Source organism: Spea bombifrons, chromosome 1 (genome assembly GCF_027358695.1).
Source record: "Spea bombifrons isolate aSpeBom1 chromosome 1, aSpeBom1.2.pri, whole genome shotgun sequence".
Lineage (NCBI taxonomy): Eukaryota > Metazoa > Chordata > Amphibia > Anura > Pelobatidae > Spea > Spea bombifrons.
The window spans coordinates 26,983,571-26,995,882 of record NC_071087.1 but is presented as its reverse complement, the minus strand read 5'-3'; positions in this window follow the sequence as shown (position 1 = coordinate 26,995,882).

Below are 12,312 nucleotides of genomic sequence, written 5' to 3'. Positions count from 1 at the left end.
AAAAAAGATCCCACAGCGTGTAATCATGTATTCTCTAATAAAAAAGATGATGCAGGTCTCAAACACAGAATAACAAGGCACGCATTAAAAACCACAACTGATAAAGGGGAACTGTCGCCACCACCTACTATTATAAGTAAATTAATGTAATAAAACTACTTGTGTCTTTGGTTTGTCCATCAATGTAATTGTTTTGAAAATTACAGCGTCATCTAATTAATTTCCTATCCTGAAATATCTCTTCTCGTCACTGTCCCTTATAAAGGCTGCTTAAACCAATAAACAACAACAAGGCGGGGGTAAATTAACGGGAATGAAAAACTCATGAGGAATCTGTCTACAGGAAGTTAAAACGCCTTTGACGTTAGTGGCTCAAATTCCTTAAATTAAGGGAGCCCAGGGGATAACTTCTTTGAAGCCCCAAAGTGCTCCGCTGTGAAGAAAAACAAGTTGAAAAAGGCAGACACCAGATCCGGCAGCCTTTGGGGTCACACTCCCCAAAGGGATATTCAACCCCTTTATTCTCTTTCTCAGCCAAAAAGCCTGCAGGAGGGCTGGATCTTCATGGTCCCTCTCCGAAACGGGAAGTACGACTGAAACTGTCATCTGAGACAGGGGGTAGCCCAAAGGCTAGCATGGTGTGAGACAGCTTGACCATGGGACTCATCCCAACCTTAAGGCCAGAGGAAAAAGCTTTCCCTTCCTCACAGGGAAGCGATAACCCAAAAAGCGGTGAGCCGAGCCCAGCCCAGCCCCATCCCCCTCCTCAGAGACAGTTGGGGCAAACTGTGGCCAGGCGACTGCATTTTCCAGCACTCTCTGATCAGTGTGCAAAATGGACAGCTATGGTCTTTGCCGGCATCCAAGTAAAGTCATCAGTCACATTTGATGTTTACAAAAACTGAATCAGAAACTAAAAAAACTACCACTCTTAATATTATTATTTATAGCTCTAGTTCTTAGTTATTCAGCACCATATTTTCCAACTGTAACATCACATCTGAGTCCACCAAAAGCACTGTTGTGGCATTTAATTTCCTTTCATTTCCTGTGATCTCTTGGTGAATATTGTTGTTTAATTCTACAGTGAGTCCAAGCAGGAAGTTGTTACACACTTCCTGTGCTACATACAATACCTTAGCAGACTGTACTTGTGCCTCCACCACTAAACTTGTGTCCTTGTGGGCCCTTTGTAAATTTAAAATCATATAGATCTAAAAGCAATACAAACATGCCATTAATCAGGAAGACATAGAACTCCCCACGTGCTGTTAACACTACATATGATATAGTATATTGTATAATCAAAGATATGAACTTACATTTCTTGTTCTTGCTGTTGACAGTTGAAATATACCAGGATACCATTCACCTCCTATTCCCTGATTGGCTGCTCATTTTAAAGCTAGGTAACATGGTTTGTAAGTGGTATAGAAAAAAAAGGTAATTCTGTAAAATGCCAAGGAAAACTGTACCCCAAGGAAATAGAATATTAACAGTTAGGCCATTTTTTATTTGTAAGTATCATTAAAACTGCAATATTCTTTAGTCTAACAGCAAATGACTGATTTACATCAACAGCTATTAGAACTACAATAAAATCATTTTCTAAAAAACTGATCCCTGGATATTAGATCATGAGCAGAGGCAGATACATTTCTAGGAATGATACTAAAAAGAATAATATATTTCCCCCTCCCTGGAGTGGTTTGTTCCATGGGCATTTCCTCTATGGGGTGTGTTTCAGTCTACCAGGCACTGTCATTTCAGAGACACTTGTGTTGGGGTATTGCTAGAGGCAGGGACGGCTTTGGTCACTTTTAGGAAGTTGGTAAGGTCAGCCCAGGACTACCACCCATTGTAACCAAGTACCTTCCTTGCAGTGCTCAGCTGTAGAGCGCTGGAAGGTGGCCACATGAGAGGTGCCATAGACATCTGAGCTGCAACATCGTAGACTTCCATTGATTGTAAAGTAACCTGGGCCAGCAGTGGTGATAAGGGGATCTCCCTAACAGGCCCATGATCTCAGCTATCCACAAAAGCATCTACCCACAAAGGACTGAAATCCTGCAGCACCCGCAAAGTCCCCCTGCTCAAGAAAGTTTACCAATGAACATCTGAATGATTCAGAGGAAAACTGGGTGAAAGTTTTGCGGTCAGATGAGACCAAATTCAAACTATTTGGGATCAACTCGCCATGTTTGGAGGAGGAGGAATGCTGCCTTTGACCCCAAGAACACCATCCCCATCATCAAACATGAAGATGGAAACATTATGCTTTAGGGGTGTTTTTCTGGTAAGGGGACAGGACAACTTCACCACATGAAAGGGATGATGGCTGGGGCAATGTACCATCAAAACTTGGGCGAGAAACTCATTCCCTCAGCCAGGGAATTGAAAATGGGTCATGGATGGGTATTCCAGCATGACAATGACCCAAAACACACGGCCAAGGCAACAAAGGAGTGGCTCAAGAAGAAGCACAAGAAGGTCCTGGAGTGGCCTAGCCAGTATCCAGACCTCAATCCCATAGAAAATCTGTGGACGGAGCTGAAGGTTCAAGTTGCCAAACGTCAGCCTCAAAACCTTAATGAATTGGAGAGGATCTGCAATGAGGAGTGGAACAAAATCCCTCCTGAGATGTGTGCAAACCAGGTGGTTTCTACAAGAAACGTCTGATCTTTGCGATTGCCAACAAGGGTTTTGCTATCAGGTACTAAGTCATGTTTTACAAAGGGGTCAAATACTTATTTCATTGAGTAAAATGCAAACCAATTTATAACGTATTTGAAATGCATTATTCTGTCTCTCACTGCTCAAATAAATCCATGATCTCCCCAACCAGTCCTGGAGGCTACAGGTGCTGATCGGGTGGCTGTGCGGCCCTTCGCAGCTCCGCCCGAGATGCCTCTCTCACCTCACCCTTCCTATGGCCCTGGTAATACCCCCATTTTTTGTTTCTGATTTCAATCCCTAACATCTTTTGCGTCATTCTCAAACGAGGAAACATTAGGTTGATTCTGTATAATGGTGATTAAAGGAATGAAACCCTAACTCCCAAGTCATCTGCAGTTTACAAAGATATTCTAGTGAAGGCAGGAGATGTTATAGTAATTCCTAGGACTTCAGTATGACACTGAGCAGCATTTAGTAGGGAAGCCTGCTTTCTTTACACTTGCACCTGCATAAAACCAAATTATATCTGTTTGTCCCAGAATACTGTATATATTACTTTTTCACGAGAATACAAAAATTTAAAGGTTAACTAGTCTGAAAATGTAAAAAAATGATAGTATCTGGAGGTTAACTGACACATGAAACCATGAACTGTTTGCACAAAGAGCCTATATTTATGAGCCAGCACGCAACATCTACATGTCCAAGAAGAGAAGGTTAACATAATTAATGTTTTAACTGACTGTTGAATGTGATATTTATTTGAAAGCAGTGTTCCGTAAATTTTTTAGGTCATTATAGGAGGAGGGGATAAAAAACACCTTTAAAAACTGCAATAGGATCGGTGAGGACCAATAGGGCTGTAAAACCTGTATTTATTAGGAAATGCCACACATTAGTGGGATCGGGCATATGGAGAAATGTAACATATAGAGATCTTGTTTAAATATTATTTTTCAGATGTGTAAAGTGAGTGCACATAATGTTTGTGTTATGTGAGTAGTGCACGTGGGTATGTAGTGTTTGAATAAGGGTGCAGTGAATGGTAAGAACAATATTAAAGCATCTGCCAACATTAAAGTTAACATTTTCAAGACCGCAAGTTGCCTTGGGAGCATGTTTTGTGGCATATGTCCACCTGACAAGAGACCAGCTCAAGAAAGGACTGGCAACTTCTAGCCCAGGGGGCAGAAACGGCTGAGTGGGCCACTTGGCCCCTTGACAGCTCCCTCCAGGAACTAGCATGTGTACTAGAACACAGGCTCACTCTAGAATACCACTCTCACACATACCCTCACTCCAACGCACTATTACACACACAAAACACACTCACGCGAAAACATATCTACGCTCTCATTTCTGATTTTGTTTGGAGCCTTCCTTTAAAGCTGCTCGCACACACTAGGCAAGTAGCCATGCTAGTACCGCAGAGTCATGTAACATTGCGTGACATGGCCAAGCTGCACTCCAAGAATTTTGGACCAGCCCGGCCCTGGACCAGCTTCTTCCTTTGTTCATTCTTATTTCTGCCTATTTTTTTCTCACTTTGTTGCACTAATGTAGCAATGTGTTTTTTACAATGTTGATTTACTTTGAAATATTAGCATAATATGTAAACCTTTATTACATCTTACTTTGAACTTATGTTCTTGGACTGGTCTGCATTAGCAGCTGGGATCATTTACACTGCACGTTGAAAACAGGAGCACACCCTGTCCTCGAGTTAAATTGCTGCGTACTGAATGATGTCTGTCAAATTTTAAGTAGGTGCTTCAGGATGATGTTACAACTGACAGCAGCTGTCAAGCTGTACAGAAGCTTGTGAGCAATGCTTAATTCTAGCAATTGGAACATAGTTCACTGCAATCTGTAACTACAACCTTCTGTTGATCGACTAAAACAAAGCAAATAGGTATTTAGGTGTATATAAATATAAACAATAGGCTGAAAACCGCAGAACCTTCTGAATTGCAATGCCATTTGAAATCATACATCTGTATGTACAGTATACTGTATATATATATATATATATAATATGTCTTATTAAACATTATCTTATCTCCATGTATAAGCAAGCACTAGGGCATAAAACAGATTGTTGGAGCTCCTGGTCTCTTTGAGTACATATTTCTCAACCTTAATTCACTCTTCTATGCCACGTGGAAAGGCATTAAACCTGGGAATTAAGTTAACTTCGTTGGACCAGCTATTTAGCCTCCCATAAAATGGTTTATCACTGTGGTAGTCAATGCTTAGAGAGAGGGGACTAAAAAATGATTAACAGACCAATTCAGCGTGGCACTTTTGCAATGATTTATTAGCATTACTGTAGTGTGAAGTCCCCATAATTATGATCAGCATTATTTCCTGTTTTTCTTGGGAGAGTTGCCGACACTGTCCTACCAAACAGCCCCACTTTTGACACTGATTGAGATTTTGAGAGCTGGCATGTGTCCACCTTGCTGTGTATTTTGTGTGAGCTGCACAAGGTGTCTCGATAGATTATGTCACCTATAACCAAAATCCCAAATAACGTGTCCTGATTTGGACACCTGAAACATTGGGGGTATGGTGTTGGGTTAGTCTTCATTGATCACCGTTGTGCTGAGACTTTTTATAGGACCCTCAGAAGAAGAAGGCGTTCTTATTATAGCAGCAATAACTAAGGAACTAATTGCCTCTTGTTTAACACAACATATATTACCCCTATGACATAGAAAGTGACGGCAGATAAGGAGCATTCAGCCTATCTAGTCTGCCCAACCTCTGAATACTTTCTTGTTGGACCTATTTCTTTATAAAATGTATTGAGATTGTAAGCTTGCGAGCTGGGATCTCTCCACCCAGGGCCGGCCCTATAATGGGGCAGACTGGGGCAATTGCCCCAGGCGGCACTTTAGAAGGGGCGGCACTTTGCCGCCCCAAGCGCTTTTTTTTGTTTTTTTTTTTGAAGCGGAGGAGAGAGAGAGGGGCACCGAGTGGTTTTCGCTTACCCGCTCGGCGCCCCTCTCTCTCTCTCCTCTGCGGCGAGTCTCCCTGTTCGGTCCCGGTGCCGGCTTGTAATGCAGAGCGCCGGAAGTGACGTCAATTTCCGGCGCTCAGCATTACAAGCCGGCACCGTGGCAGAGCAGGGAGACTCGCCGCAGGACTGTTTAAAGGTAAGTACCGGGGGGGGATCGTAGATTATGGCGTCGGCGAAGTTTAAAATGCCGCCCCCCCGGCGTCGGTGGGGGTGGGGGGGTCGGGGGCGGCGTTTTAAACTTCGCCCCAGGCGGCCTTAAGTCTTTGGCCGGCCCTGTCTCCACCTAATGTATTGGTTTGTCATAGTCTGTCAATTCTAGTTTTGTCATACCCCTTGAATACATGTATTGTATTAAGCGCTATAGATAATAATAATAATAATATTATTTTGCTGAACGGTTCTATGTTAACCTGCGTAATCGGTTTATGATATGATATAATGTTGCATTAGGTTTATCCAATAAATGATGTGGCCTTTTGAACTCTTGCTATGTAATGAAGAATAAATAGCGAGTCAGAGAAAAAAAAGATCACTTACTCAAATTTCCATTTGATTTTTTAACTCCCTGCTCTCATGCAGTAACATTGGGTAGGAAAGACAAAGGCATCACTGTTTAAGGACTCTGTAGCTTTTATATATCATTTTGCCTTGGCTGACAGCGCTGTCCTGATCTGCTCTTTGCAATGTAACCATGCAGCTTTTATGACCGTTACCTACCTTTTTTAGAAGAGGCAGTTTTACAAATTTTCTTTAATATCAGTGAGAACTACCATTTATATAAATTGTATTTTGTACTATAAATGAATCAGTTGTATTATCAGTTCTTGTGGTTAATAATATATAATTATAATTTAGCATTAAAATGTATTCTAATTGTATGTGTTTGATGCGGCAATGTAGGTTATATTTTCGTAATTTTCGTACATCTGTTTATGTTCTTTTTAACAAATCTCTTTTTGATGTTAACCATAAGGGAAAACAAAATAACTAACCTATCATGATGAATAGTCACTAAAATAAGTCTTAATGTCTCTTATGGTTGAGGATACCCGAGAGGTCTGGATATAATGAACGGGACAACGGACCTTAAGCCCACGTCCGCTTTGTATCCACAAGGCTTTTTGCAAGAAACATGCTTCCTGTATCCTCACCACTGTATCCTTCAGGACTAAACAAGATACAAAAAAGGGGGGAAGTTGACCCAATGCGAAGCTTCCAAATAAAAAAGCCAGACCCAAAGATATGAAAGATAAGAACATCTTTTTATTATATTCTTATTACATGTAAAAGGTGAATATTAAATGGAGGCAAACAGAGGCAAATAATGATACCTTCCATGCTGGTATGCCACCTGACACGTTTCCGCCAACCAGTGGACTTAGTCATAGGTCACCAGAGAGATCTGTCCCCAAAAATCTGATGCAAAGAAACGGACCAAATGGTCCAGACATTATCTAACACTGGACGACTTAAGTTGTGGCAAATATACAAACCCACTAACTAAATCTGTTGATTTATGATACACCACATGCTGGAAGTCCCTACATAGCTGTTTACTCCTTTCCTCTATTCATGAAGTTCCACCGTGTGCAAAAAATGTTAAAAACAAAAAATGACTCAAAACACACAATGCTTCCTGGCACAGTAGATTGCTTTGCACAGGGCAGGCGCTACCTATAGACAAGGTAAGCACTGATCTAGAGCGCATATCTACATTAAGGTGCCTCCTGTATGATGGACTGGAGGATGCCCTTGAGGAGCAGGGCCAGTTAGGGTGATCATGGATCTCCCTCCAACCAGCCCTCAATAAAAGGAGCACAGGGAGCACAGATCTCTGACCGCTCCCTTGCGATACTGCCGACGCCAGCATATCATATGCAGGCGCTCAGATGACATTGGCGAATCACTCCTCCTCCTCGGTATGTTAGTGAGAATGGGTCTTTGGGTATATTACCATGTGTGTCTGTCAGTGAAAGTGTGTGTATGGGTATGTTAGTGTGCGAACATAGTGAAAGTAAGTGTGTGGGTATGTTAGTGTGTAAACATGCGTCTTTGGGTATATTCTATCTGGTTGTGTTAGTTTGAGTATCTGGGTATGAGTGTGTGGGTGTCTGGGTGTGTATATTAGTTTGTGTGAATGTGTGTTTTAGTTTGGAGTGTCTGGATGTGTGCGTTAGTGTCTAGTTGTGTTGGTGTGAGTGTCTGTGTGCATGTGTGTTAGTGCCAGTTTCTGGATGCCAGTGTGAGTGACCCTCCCCAGCTAGGCTCTGAATCCACCTCTGACTCAGCAGGGAAGCTGTGCCCACCACCACAGAGCAGTGGGCCTCATGCTCCCACCACAGAACCTCAGTAAGCAGGGGTGTACCTAGAGTATTTGGCTCCTGGGGCGGATCCTATATGTGGCACCCCCACACACACACACACACACACAACACACAAAACAGCATAACTACTATCATTATATACTGAGGCAGACATCACAGTGGAACTACTATCACTGAGCCAGACATTGATGGTGGTACAGCATAACTGCTATCATTATATACTGAGAGTAGGGTGACATCCCACATACTGCAGGGCAGCATTTTATTTGGGCTGGACATTAATATGAGAAATGTATGCATGTCCCGGAAAACATGGCCCATGTGGCCACCCTGAGACAGACATAGATTGTAAGCTTGAAAGAGCAGGGCCCTCTTCTCCTTTTGTGTGGGTTTATGTGATTTTTAATTTTGACTAAATCTAACATCGCCACAGAATCGGCTGACGTTATATACATTCATATAATGGCTCAGTATAAAGAGATGGGAGTTATGATCTACTTTAGAGGATGACTCCCATCGCTATATACTGAGCCAGGCACTGATGGAGTACAGCATACCTCCCACCACTATACGTTGAACAAGACATTGACAATAGTGCAGTATAACTCCCATCACTCTCACACACTTACTAATGATTTGTCACCCTCCCTCTCTCTCTCTCCCCTGTCTTTCCCTTCCTCTCTCTCTCTCTCTCCCTCTCTCTCTTCCTACCTTTTCCCTGTCACTGTTCACAAAGTATTAGAAAATAGTTTTTTAAAAAAATGAGAAACCATACCTTCAGTATGCTTACTGACAGCTAATTTAAGTATTTGGAAAAATTGTCTGACCTCTGCTACCATGCTACATTCTTCTCGGCCTTTGGCTAAGATCCAGTGAGTACCTGTGAGAGAGGGAAAGCTTGGTCCTCTGGCCTTAGGCCTCGGATAGCATGAAGCCCCGAGGTTGTAATTTGTCCCCAGTCTTTGGTCCAAGACTGGGCGCTGTGCATGATGGTGAATGTGTGAGGTTAAGCGCACCTCACTTTTTTTGTGTCACACGCCGGTAAGCACTTTTTGCACCTCAGACCCCTACATGCACTTTTCATTTTAGTATACACTAGCCTTTTGGCCTGGTGTGTGGTGTATACAAGGTAAAGCCTAGGGGCTGGGGCTTCCTCTGGGAGCACCTTTGTGTATATTGTCCTTGTCCACACAATTGCACTGGTTTTTTTTTGAATTTGTGAATATTTATTTTCAATAAACACATATCGTACTCCGTTTTGACACTTGAAAGCCATGGTGGAGCCGGGTCCCCTAAAAAGGTTAGGTAGCTCTTTTGAGTGGCCCCCCTCCTCTAACAACTGTTCCAGTGGTCCCAACCCTTGCAAGAAGATCCCGACCTGCTGCAGGGCTGCCACATCAAGTCCCCCCAGCGGTCAACCACCCCTCCCCACATAAAACTAATTTAAATAATATTTTTATTTTCTTAACAAAAACATATGCCTTGTTCTTTCATAACAATTGAAGGTGGGAAGGAAACAATTGAACTGCTGAATATATAAGCTGTTGTGTTTTTTCTTTCAGGGAATTGTGACTTAAATAGTATTTGCTTTGTTGATCCCTGTCCGCTAGACTACACCGAAAAAAGTCTTCTCTGCTTACCAATTGTTTGAGTGAAAAGCTCTGTTTACCCAAAATAATTCACTTGATCCATGCATAATACATCTGCTCTGCATAATTCTTCCAGATTTCTACTGTATTCTGAAAAACCTGAAATAGTGATGAATGTACAAATACTGAATATGCCACTGAGTAATAGCGTACTTTGGTGACCTCTTCTGGAAAGTAGCTATAAGACATGAAGGAGCTCCCTCCAAGTGTTTTTATGATGATTACCTGCCTATGGTTTTTTTATACAACAAAAATGCAACAAAAATCTTTACCGTTTCCCATATATATATATATATATATATATATATATATAAGTGAAACCTAATATTGTTTATATTGTAACATTGTAAGCCCATACATGGACGGGCTTTGTCATGAAGGGGTTAATGCTAATAAATAGTATTTAACACTTTTGTAAACAGTCTTCACCAACAGATGACTTTATTGATATGTATAACACCGAGAACCATAAACCGAGTGACCCAAATGAAATCAAACATGCCGCTTACAAGTCCTTACAAGTCCCATCAGACCTGTGGAATGAAATTACACTTAGCCTAAAGGGTTTGTAGAAAGATTTATATTAATTGGTATATAAATTCAATTTGTTACTTGTAGTTCAGACACATAGACTTTAAGATTAGGGATATTTGCATTTTCTAGTATTTGATAAGGAATATGTTAAATTACACACTGAATAAAGTATTTTAAAATTTTAACATTGTATTGCAATGCAAATAAATACCACAAGAGGGCCCTTTGGGAATACAATTGTTTTACATTCCTTGTTGCTATGTACCGCTAAGTGCATAGTGTTGTTATTTAGTAATAATAATAGAAATGCAATGAAAAAATCCACCCCTCTTGGTAAATTTATCATGTATACAATATATTGCAGAGCAGGGACACATAAGAAGGGGTTCAATTCAGTGATCAAGCCCACCTTTTTTCACTTTTGGTTCAGCTTTTGGGGGCTACAATTCTCTTCACCATCATTACAATTCTGGCCGATGGGAATAGTCCACAGAAGCTCATTTGTCTATTATTTATTTAAAAAAAAAAAACGAAAATACATTTTTCAAAATAAATCAGCGCATTTTAACGCTTCGCCAGACTAGGGGTTAGGGTAGGTTTTTTTCTACTAACAGACGAGGCCAATTTTGTAGTTCTGCTATTGTCAGGCAAAGGTGAAAAGAATATAACCACTTTACCTATATAGGAAAACTGATTTATGTATATGTGTTTGTCATGACAAGTTAAGCTCTTATTAGTGAACCTGTTTTATTACTTTATTAATAAAATTGCTTTTAGTGGGTAAGAGGGACACCACTGACATCATAGTCTCTGATCCCCACATGGTAGCACAAAGATAACTGTGCAATGCCAAGCATCAGCAGGAGTGGTTACAGCACTCCGCCACTGGACTCTGGAGCAGTGAAAACATGTTCTCTGGAGTGATGAATCAGGGTTCACTATCTGGAGTCTGATGGATGAATCTGGATTTGGTGGATGCCTGGAGAACGTTACCGATTGGAATGCATAGTGCCTACTGTAAAGTTTGGTGGAGGAGGAATAATGGTCTGGGGCTGTTTTTCAAGGTTTAGGCCCCTTATTTCCAGTGAAGGGTAATGTTAAAGCTACAGCATACCAAGACAATTAAGGCAATGCTTCCAACTTTTTGGCACCAGTTTAGTTTTTCTATTCCAGCATGACTGTACCCCAGGGCACAAAGCAAAGTCCAAAAATACATGGTTGGATGAGTTTGGTGTGAAGACATGGTTGGATGAGTTTGGTGTGGAGACAGGGTTGGATGAGTTTGGTGTGGAGGCATGGTTGGATGAGTTTGGTGTGGAGACATGGTTGGATGAGTTTGGTGTGAAGACATGGTTGGATGAGTTTGGTGTGGAGACAGGGTTGGATGAGTTTGGTGTGGAGGCATGGTTGGATGAGTTTGGTGTGGAGACATGGTTGGATGAGTTTGGTGTGAAGACATGGTTGGATGAGTTTGGTGTGGAGACAGGGTTGGATGAGTTTGGTGTGGAGGCATGGTTGGATGAGTTTGGTGTGGAGGCATGGTTGGATGAGTTTGGTGTGGAGACATGGTTGGATGAGTTTGGTGTGGAGGCATGGTTGGATGAGTTTGGTGTGGAGGCATGGTTGGATGAGTTTGGTGTGGAGGCATGGTTGGATGAGTTTGGTGTGGAGGCATGGTTGGATGAGTTTGGTGTGGAGGCATGGTTGGATGAGTTTGGTGTGGAGGCATGGTTGGATGAGTTTGCTGTGGAGGCATGGTTGGATGAGTTTGGTGTGGAGGCATGGTTGGATGAGTTTGCTGTGGAGGAACTTGAGTGTCCTGCACAGAGCGCTGACCCTTTCCTCACTGAACACCTTTGGTATGAACTAGAATAGTGGTTGGGAGCCAGGCTTTCTTCTCCAACATCAGTGACCAACCTCACAAATACTACCTTGTCTGAATGGGCACAAATTCCCACAGACACACTCTTAAATCTCCTGGGAAGCCTCTTGAGAAGTCTAGAGGCTGTTATAGCCATAAAGGGGAGGCCAATTGTCAAACTCATATGGGCCAGGTGTCCACATACTTATGGTCATATAGCGTATGTGGTTTCCAAAAGTTTCTTAA